Here is a 20,872-nt window from a genome sequence, read left to right on the forward strand (position 1 = left end):
CTCATTTCTAGTCAGCTACATGTCATGTGCATAATCACATATTATCACATGTGGACGATTGCGCAATTGTATTAAATTGAGGACATAATGAACTGCCAGTGTTTTTTGTGATTCTTCTTCAGTGTTATTTTTATAAAAAAATTGTAAACCTTGCCTGTGTTTAAATACTTTAATTTATTTGTTTATTTGGACGGGACAGAACATATTAATGAACACTACATATAAATGCAGCGTAAATACACTTCAGATTTTAGCAGTGATGCTAATTTCCATCCACAGTCCCCATACAGTTAAAACCAAACAATACTAACAAAACAGGACATACAACATACAAAAACATGATACATTTCAAGTAGAAAATAAGACATTTGAGAAGAAAAAAGGACAAAAAGATTTAAACTTTTACTCTGATTGTGGACCGAGAGTCATATGTGATCACAGGACTGGTTGTTCTCTGCAGAACCTGCTAAACGTGTCTTTTTCCCCATCGTCTTTCCCTGCCGAATACACTAAACCCGTCTTTTGTTTTATATGTTTAATTCGCCGTTTTTCGATAACTTTTAAGAAATACCGGCATTGTCGTGGACATCACTGGCTTGCAAGGGCTTCTGGGAAAATGAGTTCAGTTAACAGGGTTTCATGGCCGCATCCATCTCACACTTATCACTGTGTTGATGTTCCGCATCACTCCGGTGGATTATTTTTCGACTCGGTAACAAACTATGGGACTTTTTTCAGCAGGAGTTTCATGAAGGTTAGTGTAAACAGCACAGGGAACGCAACTTCTTATTCTGATTTATAACACAGTAAAGGTGTTAACCACTGTTTCAATTGTCTTTTTCACATCTGAAAACTCACTTGTACTCGCTGGCGTTCGAAAGAGTTGCCGTTTCCACTGTATTATGCATTTATGTTGCCCTGTTTTTGAATTGTTGTTTTCGCCCTTGTTATTTTAGTATTTTTTTGTGTACAGCACTTTGTTTCAACTCTGTTGTGTTGAATGTGCTTTATAAATAAAGTGGATTGGATTGGAAGGCTTTGTCTGTGCCATCCAAGAGGAACTCTCAGTTCTTCTTGGAGTACAGTGGGCTACAGTCCGTGTTTCCTGTGGTTCCAATCAGACCTGGGCTTCAAAGGTCTAGATAAGGATATAGAAACATAGATAGATAGCTGCAGTTCATTGGATCGCTGCGTCATCGCGGTCGAGATCTTTGGCAGGGGGAGCCGTCCATCCATCAATCAGAGCGACTACTACAGTACTGGCCATTCACAGCAGGTCTTCGCTGAACGGACTTGCATAAAAATGTAATGTGAGGCAAGTTCCAAGCTGCTGCACATGCCCCTTATAAGCTCCCGCTTGGTAAAAATAAGGATCTTTGTCGACAGTCTTATCAAGGTGATTGACATCATCTGCTGTCCTTTGAAGTCTGTTGAAGTGTGTGTTCATGGAGTTTACACACAAGAATTCTGCCAAAGAGTGTGATTAGTAGGATTCAACCAAATAAAACCACAACATAACCAAAATGAACTTGCTGTATTAGAGTTTTTTCAACCTTTACACAGCAGTCAATATACATTTCACCTTAGAAAGGGGGATGTTCTCAACCCGAGCTAGGAGCTTTGGAAGGGAGGTGTGCAAGGCATGCTGGTAGTCGGACTAATATACAGTGGAAAGCAATCCAACTGATTCCGGTCATAGGGCACCAATTTAAAAATATTAATATTCTTTCTCACTATGAATGCTCCTTAACCCATTTTGACCTGAGATCAGATTCTAAAATTGTCTTCTAAATCCTGACAGTTTTCTGAAAAAGTGATGTTTCCGTCAGTCGTTCTTCGAATTCTCAAAAATAGCAGACCTACAAGCTCGTAGCGCGCTGAGCTTTTAGATCTGATATTTTTCAATAGCTAAAGCATAGCATAATGCTCCCGCCCAAAATGGGTTAAATCCTCATCATAACCTTTATTTAAACTCAGAATACAGAGGAATCTGAATACTCAGAGGGGCAGGTCCTCCTTTTCAATGTAGCCCGAGGTAAACCATAATCACTGTAGGCCTATTCCATGGAATGGGTGAACAACAGTATGTGGATCTCAACCAATGAAGTGTGTTTGGGGTTGGGATTCGGTCAGGTACACTCGTTCAACAAGAGACACAGTGAATGCATATTTGAGCGGTGAACAACATCGCTTCTCAGTGCTCGGTTTGCTGGATAGTCCAACAGAAATGAATGCCATTTCATCACATATTCTCGCTCACTTCGCTGTACACAGTATGTCAGGAACAGGTGTAAACAACCAGAGATGTAATGTGTGGTCCTGGAAACAGGTCCTGACAGTTGAGTATAATTTAGTTTTTTTGCTCAATGCAGTTCACTCATATGAGCATGATAGTGTACACTGGATCTGTAAGGTGATTTGTCTGTCACCATACACGCCCACGCACACATTATATATGCACACGCACACAAACAACTGCAAGTTATCTGCAAAATAATCTTCTGTAACTGTAGTTTTACACAGCAATTCAATTATTTATGTATATCCTTTAACCATCCATGTTTAAGATTACAAAAGAAGGATTTACGCTAGATATTCAGTATGTAGCTACCTCCTCCAACCCTGATTCCATCACTGTTCAGAAGCCAGCATCACGTCTCAGCAAGTGACAAGGTCTGCAGCAGATCTACCCACGCAATGGCATATTCAACTTTAGCTAGCTGTGTGTGTCTCCCAAGAACTGTACTGTATTGAACTGGAATGTCCCAGGGGGTGGCGGGGACAAATTGCTAGAGAGGCTAAAGGCCTACGGATACAAATACATTGGATAATGGAGACGCACGCACGCACACAGACAGAAAGAGATATGAAATACAAAGGTGCACAGAAAGGCAGAGACAACGGGTTAAAAGGGGACAGACAGTAATAAATGAGAGAAAACAAGACACATAAGACGCTTAGAGAGCAAGACAGAGATGGAGAGACAGCAGAGAAGCATGATTTAGAACTGGAATGGAAAGTCTGCAGAACTGTACATAGAGAGAGAGAGAGAGAGAGAGAGAGAGAGAGAGAGAGAGAGAGAGAGAGACGGGGAAAGAACAATGGGCTAAGGCGAGTCTTCTCTCAGACCCTGCAGAGATTCCTTTCATTAGGCTTTAATAGTATGCTGCCGGCTTGCCATCCTGACCCGTGCTCTGTGCCGGTAATAAGAACGGCCTTCAGAGCCGGACCAAAGCACAGAGCTGCTGGAGGGAGGGAGTGGAAGGTGGAGGGGTGGGTGGCGAGGAGGTGTTCTTTCAAATTGACACGGGGGCGTTACATTTTCACATTCTCGCTCGCTCGCTCCTCGGCTCCTCTCGCCCTGGACCGAGACGGGAGAGAGAGAGAGAGAGAGATGGAGAAGAAGTGGATGGAGAGATCCGTCTTCCTCCCTCCCTTCTCTTTCATGCCCATCGTAGTTTCCCTTCTCTTAACTGGTGACCCTGTGCAGAGAGCCTGTGCGGATGAGGGAGGTTATTTTGGTTAACAACGGCGCCAGGTTAGCAGGGCCTTCTAACCCCCCAAGCGAGTGCTCAGGAAGAACTGACAGGTGTGTGTGTGTGTGTGTGTGTGTGTGTGTGTGTGTGTGTGTGTGTGTGTGTGTGTGTGTGTGTGTGTGTGAGCGCGTTACCCTGATAGGAAGTATAAACCCTGTTTTCTCAAAATAGCTATGTGAACCTCTGGAACCTTTAGGCCTTTGAGCACCACGGAGGTGCTAACCCAAGGACAACGTGAAGGCCTCGTCTATGGTCTCCTGTGAAGCCACATCTACAGTACAGTACCTCCAAAACCACCCGGGGAAAGATTACCCACATCATGTCAAGGTAACTTGCTGCTTCCACTTTGGATGAATTGTATTTGCTTTGTTGAAATGAGTGGGAATGCCATTCTTTTTTCACTCCCACATCAACTAATTCTTGGCAATCGGTACTTACTGAGTCACCTTCAATGCGGCATTCGACACTCAACTCAGGGACAATAATAGTTGATAAACAGATCGTATACTGTACTGTTAGTATATGTCCTTCATTATACTGTAACTGCATCTATATAGCCTATAGAGAGAGAGTCCCCACTACAATCGCGGTATTTATGTATATGGGGGAGGGCATATTGAATGGAGAATAAGCATTTGGAGCCAACAATAACTGTGTGTATTATTCTGGTGCTAATACCCTGTCCTGCTGATGTCCTCTCTACACATCACAGATGGGCTCAGAAAGGGAGAGCGGCAGTATTATGCTGCTACTGAGATCTTCCACTGAATATATTACCATGTGATAGGGGGAGAAGTCTCACTCCTCTCTCTCACACACACACTGGTAGTACTGGGCCAAGAGAGCTGCATATGCCCCAAACACACAAGCAGGAGATTCATTAATGGAGTGCCAGGAGGAGAGGGAGAGGAAAAAAACTGTGTGTGTGTGTGTGTGTGTGTGTGTGTGTGTGTGTGTGTGTGTGTGTGTGTGTGTGTAATGCGTGTGCGCGTGCGCATGTGTGTGCGTGCGCCAGGCAGCCAGGGGGGATTTCCCTCTTTAAGCTTTCAGCTCCCACTGGGCTCAGCTCGGTTGTGTGAACCCTGGTGTAGGCCTGCCTCTAACACATGGCATCACACACACACACACACACACACACACACACACACACACACACACACACACACACACACACACACACACACACACACACACACACACACACACAAGAATGTATACATTGAAGCTCAGCAGGGGGCTGCCAGTCCAACTCTGGCTCCTAAACCTTAGGTGGAGGATGTCCTGTCATGGAATCAACAGGAGAGGGTCCTCCTCGTTATGGTCCTCGTCACCTCCCTCCCATAAAGACAACCCCGCTATTGTTTAGCCATTGCTAATGTTCTCTCCCTGGCTCGTGGCTACTGATAAAACCCTGTGTGTGCGTGTTTGCTTGAAGAAATAAATGCACATGTTAATTTAAAAGTGCTAATTTGCCGTGACGCAGGAGTGTGGTTATATCTGGAATCAGATGCTGTGCCCATTTGCCTTTGTTGGTTGGTGTCTCAGCCATTATTAGTGTGGTTGCCCGAATGGGCAACCAGACTCTTGTAACTGTGACACTTTATTAGTGTGGTTGCCCGAATGGGCAACCAGACTCTAGTAATTGTAACACTTTATACTTATTATTATTTTTTCACTGGAGTAGTCTTTATTTTGACGCTTTATACCTCCCACACTGTACGCTGTACGCACTTGAGCCATATGTCAAATTGACCAGAAAAATCGGGAATCGTGTGCTTGTATTTTGTTAAGAGAAATGTTGTATAGTTTAATTGATATGAATTTATTAGTGAATTAAATTTCCCCATTGACATGAATGGGAAAAGGCAAAAATTCACATAAAAGTATTTGTTCGTCGGAGACTGTAATCACTATAGTTACAAAACTTTTAGGGATAATTCAACATTATCCCTAAAATTATTTAACCCTAAAATTTTATCGGTCGGCCTCATGGTGGCGCTATAACAGCCCACTTTACCTTTTGGCTTATAACTCTTGAAGCGTAGGTCGTAAAATCAAAATTATTTTTTCCCTGGATTCCTTGGGTCATGACGCATCTCCCCATATAGGCCACGCCCATTTCCGCCATGATAGATTTTCCGCCATTTTGAATTTTGTCCAAAACACACTTTTTGCTTTTCCTCCTACAGATTTTGTCCAAATCTCACAGAAATCGGCACACGTGATCTCTGGACCCATCCAATTAAAACTGAGCCGCAGAATTTTGAAAGTGCGTTTCGTTCGGCCGTAATCGTCTTCCGAAGTTAATAGGAGGGGCCTATATCACAAAAAATGCCATAAATCACGAACGGAATGTCCAATCCATCCCAAATTTCAATCACAGGTCCGGGGTGGTTCAATCAACCAAGTTCTAAAAGCAATTCTATTTTCATCCATAGGGGGCGCCGCAAATGCGAGAAATGTAACCGTTTGTCGCAAAAACATGAATTTCGGGGGTTAAATCCCCTCCGAATTACTTACGCATGATCTAAGGCGTGACTTGAAATTGTAATTGGCTGGCAATACTAGTGGGAGGGGCATATGTAAGCCACTGCGGCAACCACACTCTGCAATTTTTTTAAATTGCGAATTTTCTAGTTATCATTGCTGTCGGGCAGAAACCTTTTTTTCAACTTTAAAAGTTTGCTGGCTATTTCTGATGAAGAAGGCCATTCATTTACGGGAGACATTTTAAACATGAGTATTTCTACATTGTGGTGTTGCTGCTATTACTTAAGTAAAAACAAATTGCAGTACTTCCCCCACTGTGGGGATGCAGTGTTGGAGCCAAAGTGAAACAGAAACAGAGGAGTTCCGTCCACGCAACTAACCATCTCCCTGTTCCGCATTCTGAACTCTCTGTTCCCTCACTGGAGACATGCTCACCTGGCTGAGAGAGCACTTCTCCTTCAGGTGATGAGTCACAATTCACTTGGCCCACACTCCTCCTCATGCACATACAGCATATCTCCCCATGCTGATCTGTGATCATATACTGTAGCTACACACTCCCACATACAGCATATAATATGGACTTCTACCACATGGATAGGTGCACCAGATGGACTATGCAAGTTTGCAACACACACACATACAGTACACACACCACAATTAATATTTAGTCACAAGCTTGCTAATAATTTTCATTAGTTCTATATAAAACACTAAAAACCACTTTCACTTCAAAACATTTTTGAAATCAAACGTGAATGTGTGAAATGTGTGTCTCTCCACAAGTCTGTACTAGTTGACTTTAGCGCAACACTTTTCTACAATAAAGTTTGGTATTCATTCATGAAAACACGTTGAAATATTGAGATACAAGGTTGCTGCCCGACAGCAACGATACTTATGCAGGACATAATAATAATAATAATACATTTTATTTATATGGCGCCTTTCAAGTCACTCAAGGTCGCCTAACAAAACAGAAAAATACAAAACAATAAAGCAAGTTTAAAAATACAGCAAGTTTAAAATGCACACAAAAGGCCTGCAGCAGACTTCTACTCAAGGTGGGAGTAGGCTTCTCTGAAAAGGTGAGTTTTGAGGTGGGATTTGAAGGTGGGGAGTGAGTCCATGTTTCGGATGTCGGGGGGAAGGCTGTTCCAGAGGCGAGGGGCAGAGCGGCTGAAAGCTCTACCCCCCATGGTGGACAAACGAGCTGGGGGAACAGTGAGGTTGGTGGAGGAGGCAGACCTGAGTGACCGGGAGGGAGTGTTGATATGGATGAGATCAGACAGGTAAGGGGGGGAGAGGTTATGGATGGCATTGAATGTGTTGAGGAGGATCTTGTAGTCTATGCGGTATTTGATGGGTAGCCAGTGGAGTTGGTGAAGAACGGGGGTGATGTGGGAGATGGCAGGGGTTTTGGTGATGATGCGGGCTGCAGCGTTCTGGACCAGTTGGATTTTATGGAGGAGTTTGTGGGGGAGACCGAAGAGAAGGGAGTTGCAGTAATCGAGGCGGGAGATGACCAGAGAAAGGACTAGGATGGCAGTGTTGTTGGGGGTGAGTGAAGGGCGGAGGCGGTTGATGTTGCGGAGGTGAAAGTAGGCTGACCGGATGGTGTTATTGATGTGGGTATGAAAAGATAGGGTGCTGTCGAGGACGACACCCAGACTCTTGACCTGGGGGGAAGGGGAAACCGAGGAGTTATCTATGGTGAGTGTAAAACTGGGCTGCTTGGTGAGTGAGGATTTGGTGCCAATGAGGGTTAACTCGGTTTTATTGCCATTTAGTTTGAGGAGGGATGAGGTGAACCAGTCTTTGATTTCGTGAAGGCAGGCGCAGAGGGAGGGTGGTGGGAGGGTGGAGGTAGGTGTGGAGGAGACATAGAGCTGGGTGTCGTCCGCGTAACAGTGGAAATTTATGTTGTGTTTGCGGAATATTGAGTGGGAGGAGGTATATAATGAACAATATGGGGCCAAGGACAGAGCCCTGGGGAACACCAGAGGAGAGGGGAGAGGAGTGGGATCTGAAAGATTTTAGCTGAATGAACTGAGTACGGTCGGAGAGATAGGAATGGAACCAGTGTAGGGGTGTGTCGGATATGCCAATGGAGGCTAGACGGTCGAGGAGGATGGAGTGTGAGATGGTGTCAAAGGCTGCGGTCATGTCGAGAAGGATGAGAATGGATAATTGTCCAGAGTCGGCTGCTAACAGGAGGTCGTTGGTGATTTTTATTAGTGCTGTTTCTGTACTGTGTTGGGGGCGGAAACCGGACTGAAACTGTTCATAAAGGTTGTTGTTGGAGAGGTGGGCCTGTAGCTGAGTTGCAACAACCTTTTCCAGGATTTTTGCTAAAAATGGTAAGTTGGAGATGGGGCGGAGATTACTGAAATTGTTGGGGTCTAAACCAGGTTTCTTTAAAAGGGGTGTAACAGAGGCAGTTTTCAGTGGAGATGGGATGGAACCAGATGTGAGAGAGGAGTGAATAATGGCTGTTATCAGAGGGAGTAAAGAGGGAAGGGAGGCTATAACGAGGGGGGATGGCAGGGGGTCAAGTTGGCAGGTCGTAGGTTTGGAAGTCCGGATGAGTTTGGATAGGTCTGAGGGAGAGGGGAGTTGGAAACAGGAGAGAGGTGCAGAGACTGGGGGATTAGGAACAGAGGGAGGAGGACAACCGGACGTGAGGGGGGCTAGTTGATGGTGAATGGTGGATATTTTGGCGTTGAAGAATGACATTATGGCGTTGCAGTGGTCTGTGGAGTAGAAGTGTGGGGGGAGGGAATCAGGGGGGCGGAGGGAGTTGTTAACCACCGAAAACAGAGCCCGGGTGTTCCCGGCACCGGCAGTAATTTTGTCTGCAAAATATTGGGTTTTGGCTGAGGAGATGGCATTTTTATAATGGAGGACGTGGGCATGATGCATTTGTTTATGAACAGTGAGGCCGGTTTTGGTGTGCAGTCGCTCAAGCTGACGGCCTTTGGCCTTCAGCTGGCGCAGGTGGGGGGAGAACCAGGGGGCAGAGTGGCGAAATGAGGTGTTCCGGGTTTTGAGGGGGGCAAGTGTATTTAGCAGGGATTGGAGGCCATCATTGTAAATATTGACTAACTGATCTGGGGTGCATGGGGGGGTGATGGTGGGGAGATTTTCAATGCCTGTTATGAGGTCGTCTGGGTTTATGTTTTTGATGTTACGGAGGGTTATGGTACGAGATTGTTTGGTTTTGGACAAGGTGAGACTGAGGTTAAATGAAATTAGTTTGTGGTCAGTGAAAGGGAGGTCGGAAGCAGAGAAATTGAGAGGAGTGATACCAGAGCAGCAAACTATGTCCAATGTATGACCTTTACAGTGTGTGGGGAAATTGATAAATTGTTTGAGACCAAAACTGTCCAGGCATGAGATGAAGTCCTTAGTGAAAGCAAGATTGTTATTGTCCAAATGAATATTTACGTCACCAAGCAAAATTATATTGGGTGAAAGTGTGCAGATATGAGTGAGAAATGTAGTGAAATCAGTAATAAAATCCTTGTTTGGTTTGGGAGGGCGGTAAATGTTGACTAGAATGGTAGGAGTGGGACCATTCAATTGAAGAGCCACAGCCTCGAATGACTGTGACACTGTTGGCATGGTAACTGTAGACACTTTCCAAGTCTCGCGATAGAAAATCGCAAGACCGCCTCCTCTTCCGGATAGACGAGACTTGCTGGTGTAAACAAAGCCAGGTGGGATACATTCATTTAATTGTGAATAATCATCCGGGGTTTGCCAGGTCTCAGAGAGACAGAGACAGTCGAGTTTGTGATCGATGAGGAGGTCCTGGAGTAGTTGTCCTTTGCCGGTGAGGGAGCGGGTGTTGAGGAGTCCAAAGTTGACGTCGGAGTGTTGGTTGGAGAAGCCAACGTCAGCCGACCTAGCTAGGCTGGCCAGCGTTCTGTGATCCACCCTCCTGTTGGTGTTTTTTGGAGGACGGCGGCGGCCGGAGGACCAGAGCGACTGAATGGCAGTGGAGTAGTCGATGTTATAACTCCGTCCGGAACCGCGGTGGATGTATCTCCGACGGGGAGGAAGGCGAGAGATGTCCGGGAAGAGGTGCAGTACAGACGGGGGAGCGGCAGGGTGGAGGAACCGGAGTTGGGTGAGCTCCGCGCTCATGTACTGGATCAATGTAGACGCTGGATGGATTAAAAGGGACAAGACTGTCCACACGAGCACAAAGCTCACAGCGAGCTTGTAGATCCACGCCATGGTCTCCACGGGCTGGTGAGCCGAGCAGCAGCAGCAGTAACCAGGTATTCCAGGTAAGGAACCCCAGCACGCTACGAGCTTGAACGGAGAAAACAATACTGGTGATACAGTATGCTTCTATGATGAGCCGGTGAGCCGAGCAGCAGCAGCAGTAACCAGGTATTCCAGGTAAGGAACCCCAGCACGCTACGAGCTTGAACGGAGAAAACAATACTGGTGATACAGTATGCTTCTATGATGAGCCCATGGTGGAGATCAGCAATACCAAGTTCCATAGAAGTATAAGGTCTGCTGTAGGCGATGCGTGGAATCATAAAAAAGCTTTAAAAACAACCGGAGAGCAGCGGCAGCTAGTCGCGCCAGCGTTCACTCAACCGGAAGCGTCAACCGTGACAGCGTCACAGTACGGCTTAGTGCAATCGATAGGATGTGGATTGTGTTCATTTACATATTTTATATAAGATATGATTTATTTATTTATTTAACCGGTATGTTGATTGTTGGAGCATGTGACGCAAGACTATTTTCTGTTAAAACAGACAATCCAATTTTACAATGCTAAAATATTATCTTTCAGCCTTACATTAGCACCCAGACAACGTGATGAACAGCCCAACGTGATGAACAGTCCACCACGAGGCGATAAATCCTCATGTGCCAGGGCCGGTACGTCAATGACTGTCAAATACGACTCTGCACCTCTCTGCTTTCAAGACATACTGTTGTCCAGCAATAGTCACAGCTTGGCTGTCAGCAGCAAACCTAAGGTGTGCAATGCATTACATACTGCATTTTCCCAGATCCCAAAAACAACAACAAAACAAACAAACGTTGACTTCTATAATACAGATGTATAATAGTAGATAAAGCCACCACTGTCCACCTGCAGCTCAGGAAACACAGCAACCAATGGTCCTTTTATTCTCTCCACAAACCAGAAACACAATCTGACTGGCCTTCTTTCACCAGCCACCGCGTGCCGTTGGAGAGATGTGAGCAGCGGGGCATAAAAACGCTTCCTCTGCTCTCCTTCTCCTGTGCTTTTCTCTCGCTGGCTCTTTTTGCTTCTCCCAGGAAGTCAGCTCAGAGGTCAGCGCAATCAAGACCCATGAGCAACAAAAGGGCCCTATAGTTAGGCGTCCGGCTCAGTGCCCGAGCCAGAGGCCAGCTCAGCGGGGCAAGACTGTCCATTAGGCATGGAACCCTGGAACACCCCTGAGATGTGGGGAGTAGAGGGCTAGAGAGAGGAATAAAAACACTCTCTCTCTCTAACACACACACACACACACACACACACACACACACACACACACACACACACACAGATCATATAGAGCCTTGTTTGACACCGCTGTCAGGGTGCAGTGAAGGGGAAAGATGAGACCCTGTGACACACAGAGACATCGTACACATGTGCGAACACAAACACACCCACGCACACATGCGCAGGACTATAAACACACACACACACACACACACAAACCAGCATGTGTTCCCATCTCTGCCATCTCTCAGTGTGCCTCGCCCAGTACTATACTGTTGGGGCTTTTACAGAGATGGCCATGTGCCTTCCGCTGCGGCACTAGTCTGCCTTCAGCACACACTGCTCCCTCTGTGACATCACCATCCTTATCCCTATCCACATATCGTACACAAACAGTTTCGGTTATATCATAAGAGTCTTATGATAAGACACAAAAGCAAGGAGATTGCGGACCAACCCATGGTTTGAGAGCCCTCGGGGGGGAGGGGGGTGGGGTCGCCAAATTATTTTGTGGTGTCCCCAAATTATTAAAAGAAATAATAATAATAATAAACGTTCCTTAAAGATGGAGTGCCACATTTTTTGTATTTTTCCAGTTTTTCATGTGTCTATGAGGTGACGGTACTTCATTACACCCTGGAGTCGTTTTTATGTGCAACGATTTATAGAGCGTCGCAGTCCCGCCCCCTTTCATGACGACGCCAGGCCCAGGAAATAAAATACCTTTTAAGCGTCGTACAAAGCCAACTCGAGTTGTGACAAATCATGACAATAAAACACAATATTTTGGACCAAACAAATAATTACAAAGAAGAAAAACAAGAAAAAGTGTTGTAACCTGCCGTTTTCTTCTTCTTTCTAATTATTTGTTCAGCCCCGAAAAATTGTGTTTGATTTCTCACAACTCGAGTTGGCTTTGTACGAGGCTTAAAAGGTCTTTAAATAAATACTTTTTGAAATGTCTATGAAGAAAATGGGGAAAAACAGGGAATAATTTCCTGGGCCATGGTAGGAGGCGGGACTGCAACTCTCCATTCCCTTTGTATTTAGGGTTTCTTCCTGGAGGATGAACCCTTGACAGTCAAACGTGCCAATGGAAAAAATCTGTAATATAGTGACATCACATTATCAGCCCCTCCCCTAACCCCTTACCCTTTATCATACAACTACAGCTGTGGGTGCGGCTTAAGTTCAGGTGGATCACCACCCACCAGGCAAACTTAATGAACTGGTGGGGGTGCCCACATAAAAACGACATTTTAACAAATACTGTACACTTTTTTTTTTAAACTTCTTCCTCCTTATATAACAATAAGACCTGATGATCATGTTTTAGGATGGAAAAAATTCATGGCACTCAATCTTTAATGATTATATCTGGTTTCAGTATTAATTCATGATATATTTTCTCTATTATTCAGGTTATTTTTGCACTCTGTTTGTATTGGGGGTGTGGAGTGGGGGTAGGGGGGGTCGCGAGACATGGCCAAAGCATTTCCGGGGATCCCCAGGCAAAAAAAACCCTGCTCTAACTAAGCCATGTGACAACGTATCTACTTTTGGTTTTTCAAAGAAAAAGAAAGATTGTTCAGATTTAAGTTATGTGTTTATGAAATTATGAAAAAGGTTTTCAACATGGGCTTTGAGGCCCCTCAGGCTACGAAATGTACTCCTCTTTGTTATTTTTGCTACAATGTTGAGGAACCAAAACCATGCTATACGACATACATTGTGAACTTTTTAAAATGTAATCTTGAATTCAGCAATTAAATGACGTTCATTTTTGAGGGGGCTACCCACTCCTATTACTAGCTGTGTGTGTTTGTGTGTACCCCATAGCGATGATTTGATTGTGAAGTGAGGGGCGCTCTTAACATTATACATCATCATACATCATCTCATTCTGGCCAATCATAATTTGCGTCCTCACTTGTCATCAATGTTTGCGTTTACACTGGCCTTGCACAAACACTAACAACTATAGTCATAGGAAACGGTAGCAAGGTAGCACATACTGTAGGAGGGGCTAAAGCCCCTCAAAAGTGGGGACAGAAAAGTGAGGACGCCAATAATTTGATTGGCCAGAATATGATGATGCCCCTCACTTCAAATGGGTGTGATTTTTTTTAACGCTGCTCCTATTTTTGTGCTTTTTATTTATTAACGTTTTTGGGGCAAACTAAATTCTGCATTTATTATCATTATCATTCCTGTACTGGTCTTTCAACCAGCTTTCCTCTCCCAATTTCCATTGACGTTCTCGCCTCTCCCCCAATTTCCCTTATTCCACATCTTCTGCCATGATCTCATCACCTCCTATCCACTCTGTCTCTCACCCTCTCTCTACACCTTATCTCATCCACCTCTCTGCTTACCTTAGCACCCCCTTTAGCTCCTCCTCTTATCCTGCATCTCTCTTTAACCTCACAGACGTCCTCCTATTTACCCCTCTATTCCACTGCTCCACTCCTCCTTCCCTCTCCGTCTGGCCTAGCATCGTTCCCCCTGGGTGCCATCTTGAGGCCTGGGTCGAGAACCACATATCATTCCTTGTCAGCAAACCTCCCTCCTCCCTGCCTCACCCTCTCCAACCCCACCCTCCATCTTACCCTCGCAGGGTCAGCGATCACCTCCCTCAGGACCGGGGCCACCGCCCGGCCTCCAGCATCTCTGTCCCTACCTCAACCTCTACAAACCCATTCTCCATTACCCTCCTGGGCTGTTGGGCCACCAATCACACGGCATCAGGCAGGCCGCCTTCTCTGACGGCGCGTGGTATAAGGGAGCAACCTCCAGAGACATCCCTTTCTCTGCTTTTCTCTTGATCTGTTCCCATCCCTTTGTCTCCTCTCTCTCCGTTTGACTATCCACCAGTGTCAGTGGTGAGGGGGTGTTTAGCCTTAGGTTAATTCAGTTGAAATAATGTTGTGTTAATACACTTTTCTGTGGCTAAACTGATCAATATTCACAATGGATGGGGGGATTAACAACGTCACGTTAACTTACCATACACAAATATTGTTAACTCGGTGTAATATTGTGGAATTGCTATTGTGAGATCAATTGAATACTTTAAGTCTGCAAAAATGCAACTAATAATACAAAAATACAACTAATAATAATAATATCAATGTCTAATTGTTCGGAGTACATTTTTTTAAAGCTGCTAATGTAAGTCCATAATACATACACCTAAAGTGTGCAAAGTAAGGAGAGTAAAATACGTACTTTGCAACCTGGTATTCCAGGTTGCAAAGAGCACAGGCAAAAATGTCTTCGCTGAGAGAGTTCAGAACAAGTTTTTAGTCCATGAGCCAGACCTCCAAAATTGGAACATTAATTATGAATTGAGTGTGCAAGTATCCTTCCACAGTAGCTTTTTTTGCATATTTTCCTACATGATGCCTAATTTGCATATTTAAATGTATAATTTCAGAAAATGTGTAAAACAATAAATCATTGTCATCGTGTAAGTAATCAACTGGGGAAGTTACATTAAATTAATTAAATGTTATTAATTATTTTTTTACCCAGTTACCCATCACATACTGTATAGGCCTACTGTAGGTGAAAATTACAAAATGTGTGATAAATATGAAAAAGCTACTCCTGTGGAAGGGTTATCATCAGTGTTGTGACTAACGCCCTTACATCGTGTTACGTTACATAACGTAACTACTATTTGCAGTAACTTGTAACCTAACGCTTTACATTTCCCCATTCCATAACGGCCTTATAGTTATTGTGCGAGCGACGCGTTACCCGCGTTATGGCGTTATGTCAACTTATGTGATCAGTGAAAAGTCTCGCAGCTCCGTGAGTCAATCATACAGGCGTCTCTGTGCTGCTGACTGCAGTGCAGAGAGAGAGAGCGCTCTCTGTGTTGACAGTTTCGTTTGTGCAGTCATACTAGCCTCTGAGGCCACATGGCTTGATACACCCTAACTTGATAAAAGCACGTGGCAGAAGAGGTCATTGATTGGCTAACGTAGGGCCAGATTTCAGGGTAAGCCAATCAGAGACAGTCTACAGGGTGGGCGGGCTTACTGGCTGTCGTAAACAGTAACACATTTAGTCACAGACACCCAAACCCTTGTAACGCATACATAGACACTACACAGACAGAAATCGCGGGTTGAACGAAAATCATAATACAGTACCACACGCTAAAATAGCAAATGCGGATCATGACAGCGAGATCGGTTGCTTTGGGGGTTGGAAATATCGATTTTAAATTGCCACAGTAGCATGTCACCAAGAGTCAACTTGACAAAATGATTGCTAGGTAGCCTATGTTGTTGAGGAAATGCTTCCCCTCTCAACGCCGGTGGAGTCTGTTCCTTGGTAAGCAAAATACCAGTGAAAGCAGGGCCAATGTGCAGAAATACATTTTCCAAATACCTGAACAGTGAATATTCTAAAATGGAAGATGAGCTCAAAAATACATTTGATGAAATAGAATATCTCTATAAAGTTGTCTTTTCTCTTACTGTGCGACAGAACAAAAAACCTTCTTTTAAATCGTTTTTTTATATTATTATTATTTAAAGTAAAGTAGTTACTTTCATAATTTAATGTAAAGTAAAGTAACAAATTACTTTTTTAGATAAGTAACGATAACTATAATTCCTTACTTTTTAAAAGTAACTTCCCCAACACTGGTTATCATATATTAATTTACTTATATTGATCCTATAAACAATTTAATATAGGTATGGTTTTTCCCACTCAATTCATAATTAACATTCCAATTTTGGAGGTCTGGCTCATGGACTAAAACCGGTGGAAAAGGGGCCACAGTGTACCTACAGTGGATAGCAAAGGATATATCCACATGTCCAGCATTTATCCGTGTCGAAAGCTGCAGTATGAAGGACAGAAAAATGCTGTTTAGGAGTAATTTGCGATTTCCTGCTAGAGTGGCCAGTTAAGGGAAATGAGAGATAAGCTCTCTGGTAACAGGAACACTGATAAAAGAACAGCAGAGAGAGAGGAGAGAGAGAGACACACAGAGAAAGAGAGAGAGAGAGAGAGAGAGAGACAGAGAGAGTGAGAGTGAGAGTGAGAGTGAGAGTGAGAGTGAGAGTGAGAGTGAGAGTGAGAGTGAGAGTGAGAGAGTGTGTGTGTGTGTGTGTGTGTGTGTGTGTGTGTGTGTGTGTGTGTGTGTGTGTGTGTGTGTGTGTGTGTGTGTGTGTGTGTGTGTGTGTGTGTGTGTGTGTGTGTGTGTGTGTGTGTGTGTGAGAATGGGGCAAAGATGAGCCCTCATTTATCAGCATGACTCATCTACGCCCTGAAGAACACATAATCCTAAGTGCCTGCCTGCGTGCGTGCGTGCGTGCATGCGTGTGTACACACACACACACACAGGAAAAGGAGTGAGGGGAAATGGGAGTATTTCAAACTAAGCTTGGACCGGAACAGGTGATACTGGTCCAAACACTCCATTGACCATAATCATTCACAGGCATTTGAATATGGTCAATGAGGCCTGAAAGTACACAGCTCCCTCTGGGTGGAGGCTAACTGGCTAGTACTGCTATAGGTTGTGTTGCTTTTCAACTGTATTGACACATCACAAGTTTATATCTAAAGGGCATTGCTGAAAATGACCACTTGTGCTCAGCTACTACCCTGGGTAAATAATAATTATATTATATATAGATATAGATAGAGAGTAAATATACATAAGGTGTGTACTAAAAAAATGGAAATAAGGCTGCATCGGTTCTTATCATGGAACAGCAAAAAAAAAAATCAGACCCGTCTGAACTGCGGTGTCGGAAAAATGCACTAATATTAGCCTATGCAAGTTTGCAACCCTCCGCTGTGCTGTCTCGAGAGGCGGGTTGCAGTCACTCATAGAGAGCAGTCTCATGTCATGTTAAAGCATATAATATTGCAGAGAACACACTGTGGGTCCGGATCATAGACTGTAAAAAATATGGACAAAGCGTTCCCCGGGTCTAACATGAACGTAAAATGAAGCCTGAAATCCCTTGCATGTAAATCGCCATCTTTCTAGATCCGTTTTGGACCAGCTGGCCATTGGCTGGCTCCGTTTGGGTCCAGCTGGCCATTGGCTGCCCAGACAACGAGGCGGGACTTCCCCCCTTCTTCTCCGTTGGTTTTTATTTTGACTCGAGTGGGAGGAGAAGACTCTTGAGTGGGAGGGGAATCCCGATCATAGACGGTAACGGTAGCCACGCCCCTCAGAACATACGCAACTTTATGGTCATTATTTTAATTAATGGGACCATAATTTTCCAAAAAGAATATTATGACATTAGAAATGAGACTTTAAACTAGTGACTGGAAGAAGAAAGTATTCATGACCATGTTTATTAAGGTAATACAGTCTAGGTGAAGTTGGGCCAAAATACATGGGCCTCTATGGAGCTATGGGGCTTTTTGGGTCCAGTCCAGCGCCACAACAGGCCATTATATGAACTACCGATTTCAAATGAGGCTTCACGAAATATCTGGCTGACTGCCCCCCTGGTCCGGATCTACATCGGATCAGCGCCGTTTTGGTCGGACCGGATCCAAAACTTTCGGGGCCGTTGCCAGGGCGGGTGCAGCCAATTACAATGTTTCTCGAATCTGTAGCGGTTGGGTTCAGATATCACCGGTCCCGTTTCGGACCAGGTCTAATTTTATGGACCCATGCTGCCCTCTAGTCTGTATGCCTGTCTTCACCTCCCTTGGCTTTTAACATGACCAAATTATTTCTTCGTAGGCATTTTAGAGTGGCTCAACAATGACATCTAAATATGCTAGACTCGTCACCTCAAATATAATATGTTAACCATATATGAACCCTATAGTGTCCATATTCTGGGCATAGAATAGCAGATTTAGAAGCTCACAAGTCACAACACATAACGACACGTTGTGACCTTGTAGATCAGCTATTTCCGACGAACAGATTCAGTGTAGACCCCTGCTGGACCCCAGTCAAGGAAATAGGGTTTAAGCAGTTAAAGCAGTTTCCTTTAGCAGCACAGGAGTGCTGGAGTCTGGGAGTCAGATGATAAACATGTCATTTGTCGGAATGTCGGTGTGTGGTCATGTATAACCCAGGTCAAATCCTCCCATACTGTGCATATCTCTGTCAATAACATAATGAGCACAGCTCGCTTTCTGCTAGTGGGCCGACGGGGAAAAAACTGAAATGAAAGAGGTGGTGTTTTGTAGAATGAAGAGTTACCTACAGTTTCCACAATGTTCTAAACAGTTCTTAGTCTGTGGAACTTCCTGAATGTTTATTATAATATTCTCTGTCCTCTACAGAGGAAGAAACCTTACTGGGACGAGACTGGCACAAGCATTGTGCGTGCGTGTGTATGTGTGTATGTGTGTATGTGTGTGTGTGTGTGTGTGCGTGCGCATGTGTGTGCTGTTTTTCCCCCACAACGTTGGGACGAGATCTGAGAGGGAACGGACAGATTTCCATCTGTCTGCTTTATTTGCAAAAAAAACTCAAAAAAATCCTTCTTGTGATTCAAATATATGCTTTAGTCGTCTCTCTCTTCTCTCTCCCTCCCTCTCTCTCTCTCTCTCTCTCTTCTCCCTCTCTCTTTCCAAGTCTCCTTCCATCGCTCACTCTCTCCTCTCTCTCTAGCTTACTCCAAGTGGCATCTGTGGATGACCGTGGTCGAAGAGTCTCAGGGGCCAGAGAGGAAGAGGAGGGGGCGGGGGGGTTTCGAGGGAGCAAGAGTGAGAGAGGGGTAAGAGAGAAATATTGAGAAGAGAGAAAGAGAAAACGTCTCTCTCACTTCACATTTCCCCAGCACCACCCTGGCGTGCCATGCCAGCCTGCAGTCTGTTCTCCTTTGAGCTCCTTTTCTACCACAGAACAGAAAAAAAAATAATCAATTCATATTTCCATAATCCACACTCCTGTCTGTCTGTCTCCCTGTCTTCACCACCATCCTCCTCCCCCCCTCTCCTCTCTCTTTCCTTCCTTCTCCCCTGGGGTAGACTAACCCCTCCACCCTGATCCTACGGCCTACAAATGTCATTACGCTGTGCAACAATAACAGGCCTAACAAAAGGGGGCCTTGCTCTGAGCTCTGAGCTCCTCTGTGGAGACTGCTGGCCGCTGCTACCATATGCTGGCCAGTCCAAGCCAGAGAAAAGGGGAGACCGTGGCTACAGAAGAGAGACTCCGGCCCCACACAAAAAAAGGAAAAGAAGAAGCCCTAATCCTGGTAATGAGGCCTGTGAATGCAGCCTTTATGTATATGGGGGAAAGGGCCAATCCCTCTGTACACACTACACAGCACACTAACTAGCCATCGTAAGGGCCATCTTATCCACACAAATGATCTGGTCGACGAAAGAGACAGAGACAGAAAGATAGTGTGCGTGTGCGCGTGTGTGTCGTGGTGGGCAACTGTGAAGAGCAAAGAGGCGGACCCAAGGCACGTCCATGTACAATGCACTAAATCCATCCGATATCAATTTGCTCCATTTTTTCCACGTTGGTTTCTTTACTATTCACTCGGTGTGTGTGGCTTGCGCATGTCTCCATCTCCCTCTGTGATGGAACACTGTGGTTCTTGCGGGGCAGGCAGACATCGCCTGAAGCATCTTCTGACTAACCCGGTGATTCCTCAAAGTGGATCAGAGGCCAGAGAGCTGTTTAAACTCATCGGCTCGACTGCTGTGCCCAGCGCTGGCGAGCCTACGCATATATGTTTCTCTCTCTCTCAAACTCTCCCTAGTTTATTCATCCGTACATGTCTTTCCTTTCTCCATGTGATGGCGCTGCCAGGGACCTGCTCCACTCCACAACCTGTTCTGTGTGGCAGCCACCTTTTAAAAGTAGAGAAAACACTACAATGTGTTCTATACAATATCTCTTCTCTTCGTGCCTCCCATGCTCACGCACACAAAGGCCACAGCGAGACGAGAGAATGATTAATACTCAACTTGCCTGAAGTATTTATTGTGGTGATGTCAGACTGTCATACTGTGAATGGCACGATGTGATTTCACTTTCAAATTCAGATAAATGTTCAAAATGAACTAGGGACACATTTTTATTTAGTACTAAAATCCTCTTTGTGTGTCTGAGTTTGTGGGGGGTTTTGTGTATTTGTGTGTGTATAAGCTCTGCCGCTAAAAGAAAAGTAACTAAACTCATGGTTGGCTCACACTTCCCCAAACTTGAAGTGAATGGTAGTCGTATATTAAATATACACACAACATTGCAGTACTTACCTCCAAGGGCATTTGGTATTCAGAACATACAGTTCTGAACGGTGAAATCTGATTCCACAGATGCTACCGGTTTACCGTTTGGTTGGAAAACTGACCCAATAGCGATGGGAAACAT

At 44.7% G+C, this 20,872-nt stretch overlaps 1 protein-coding gene across 4 annotated transcripts in view; it reads right to left on the reverse strand.

The window, feature by feature from the left end:
* The window catches only part of dennd1b (DENN/MADD domain containing 1B), a 147,847-nt gene that overhangs the window by 93,172 nt on the left and 33,803 nt on the right, over positions 1-20,872 (reverse strand). The gene's annotated exons all lie outside the window — the stretch shown is intronic.

The sequence above is a fragment of the Protomyctophum parallelum genome (genome assembly GCF_964188405.1).
Source record: "Protomyctophum parallelum genome assembly, chromosome: 6".
NCBI lineage: Eukaryota > Metazoa > Chordata > Actinopteri > Myctophiformes > Myctophidae > Protomyctophum > Protomyctophum parallelum.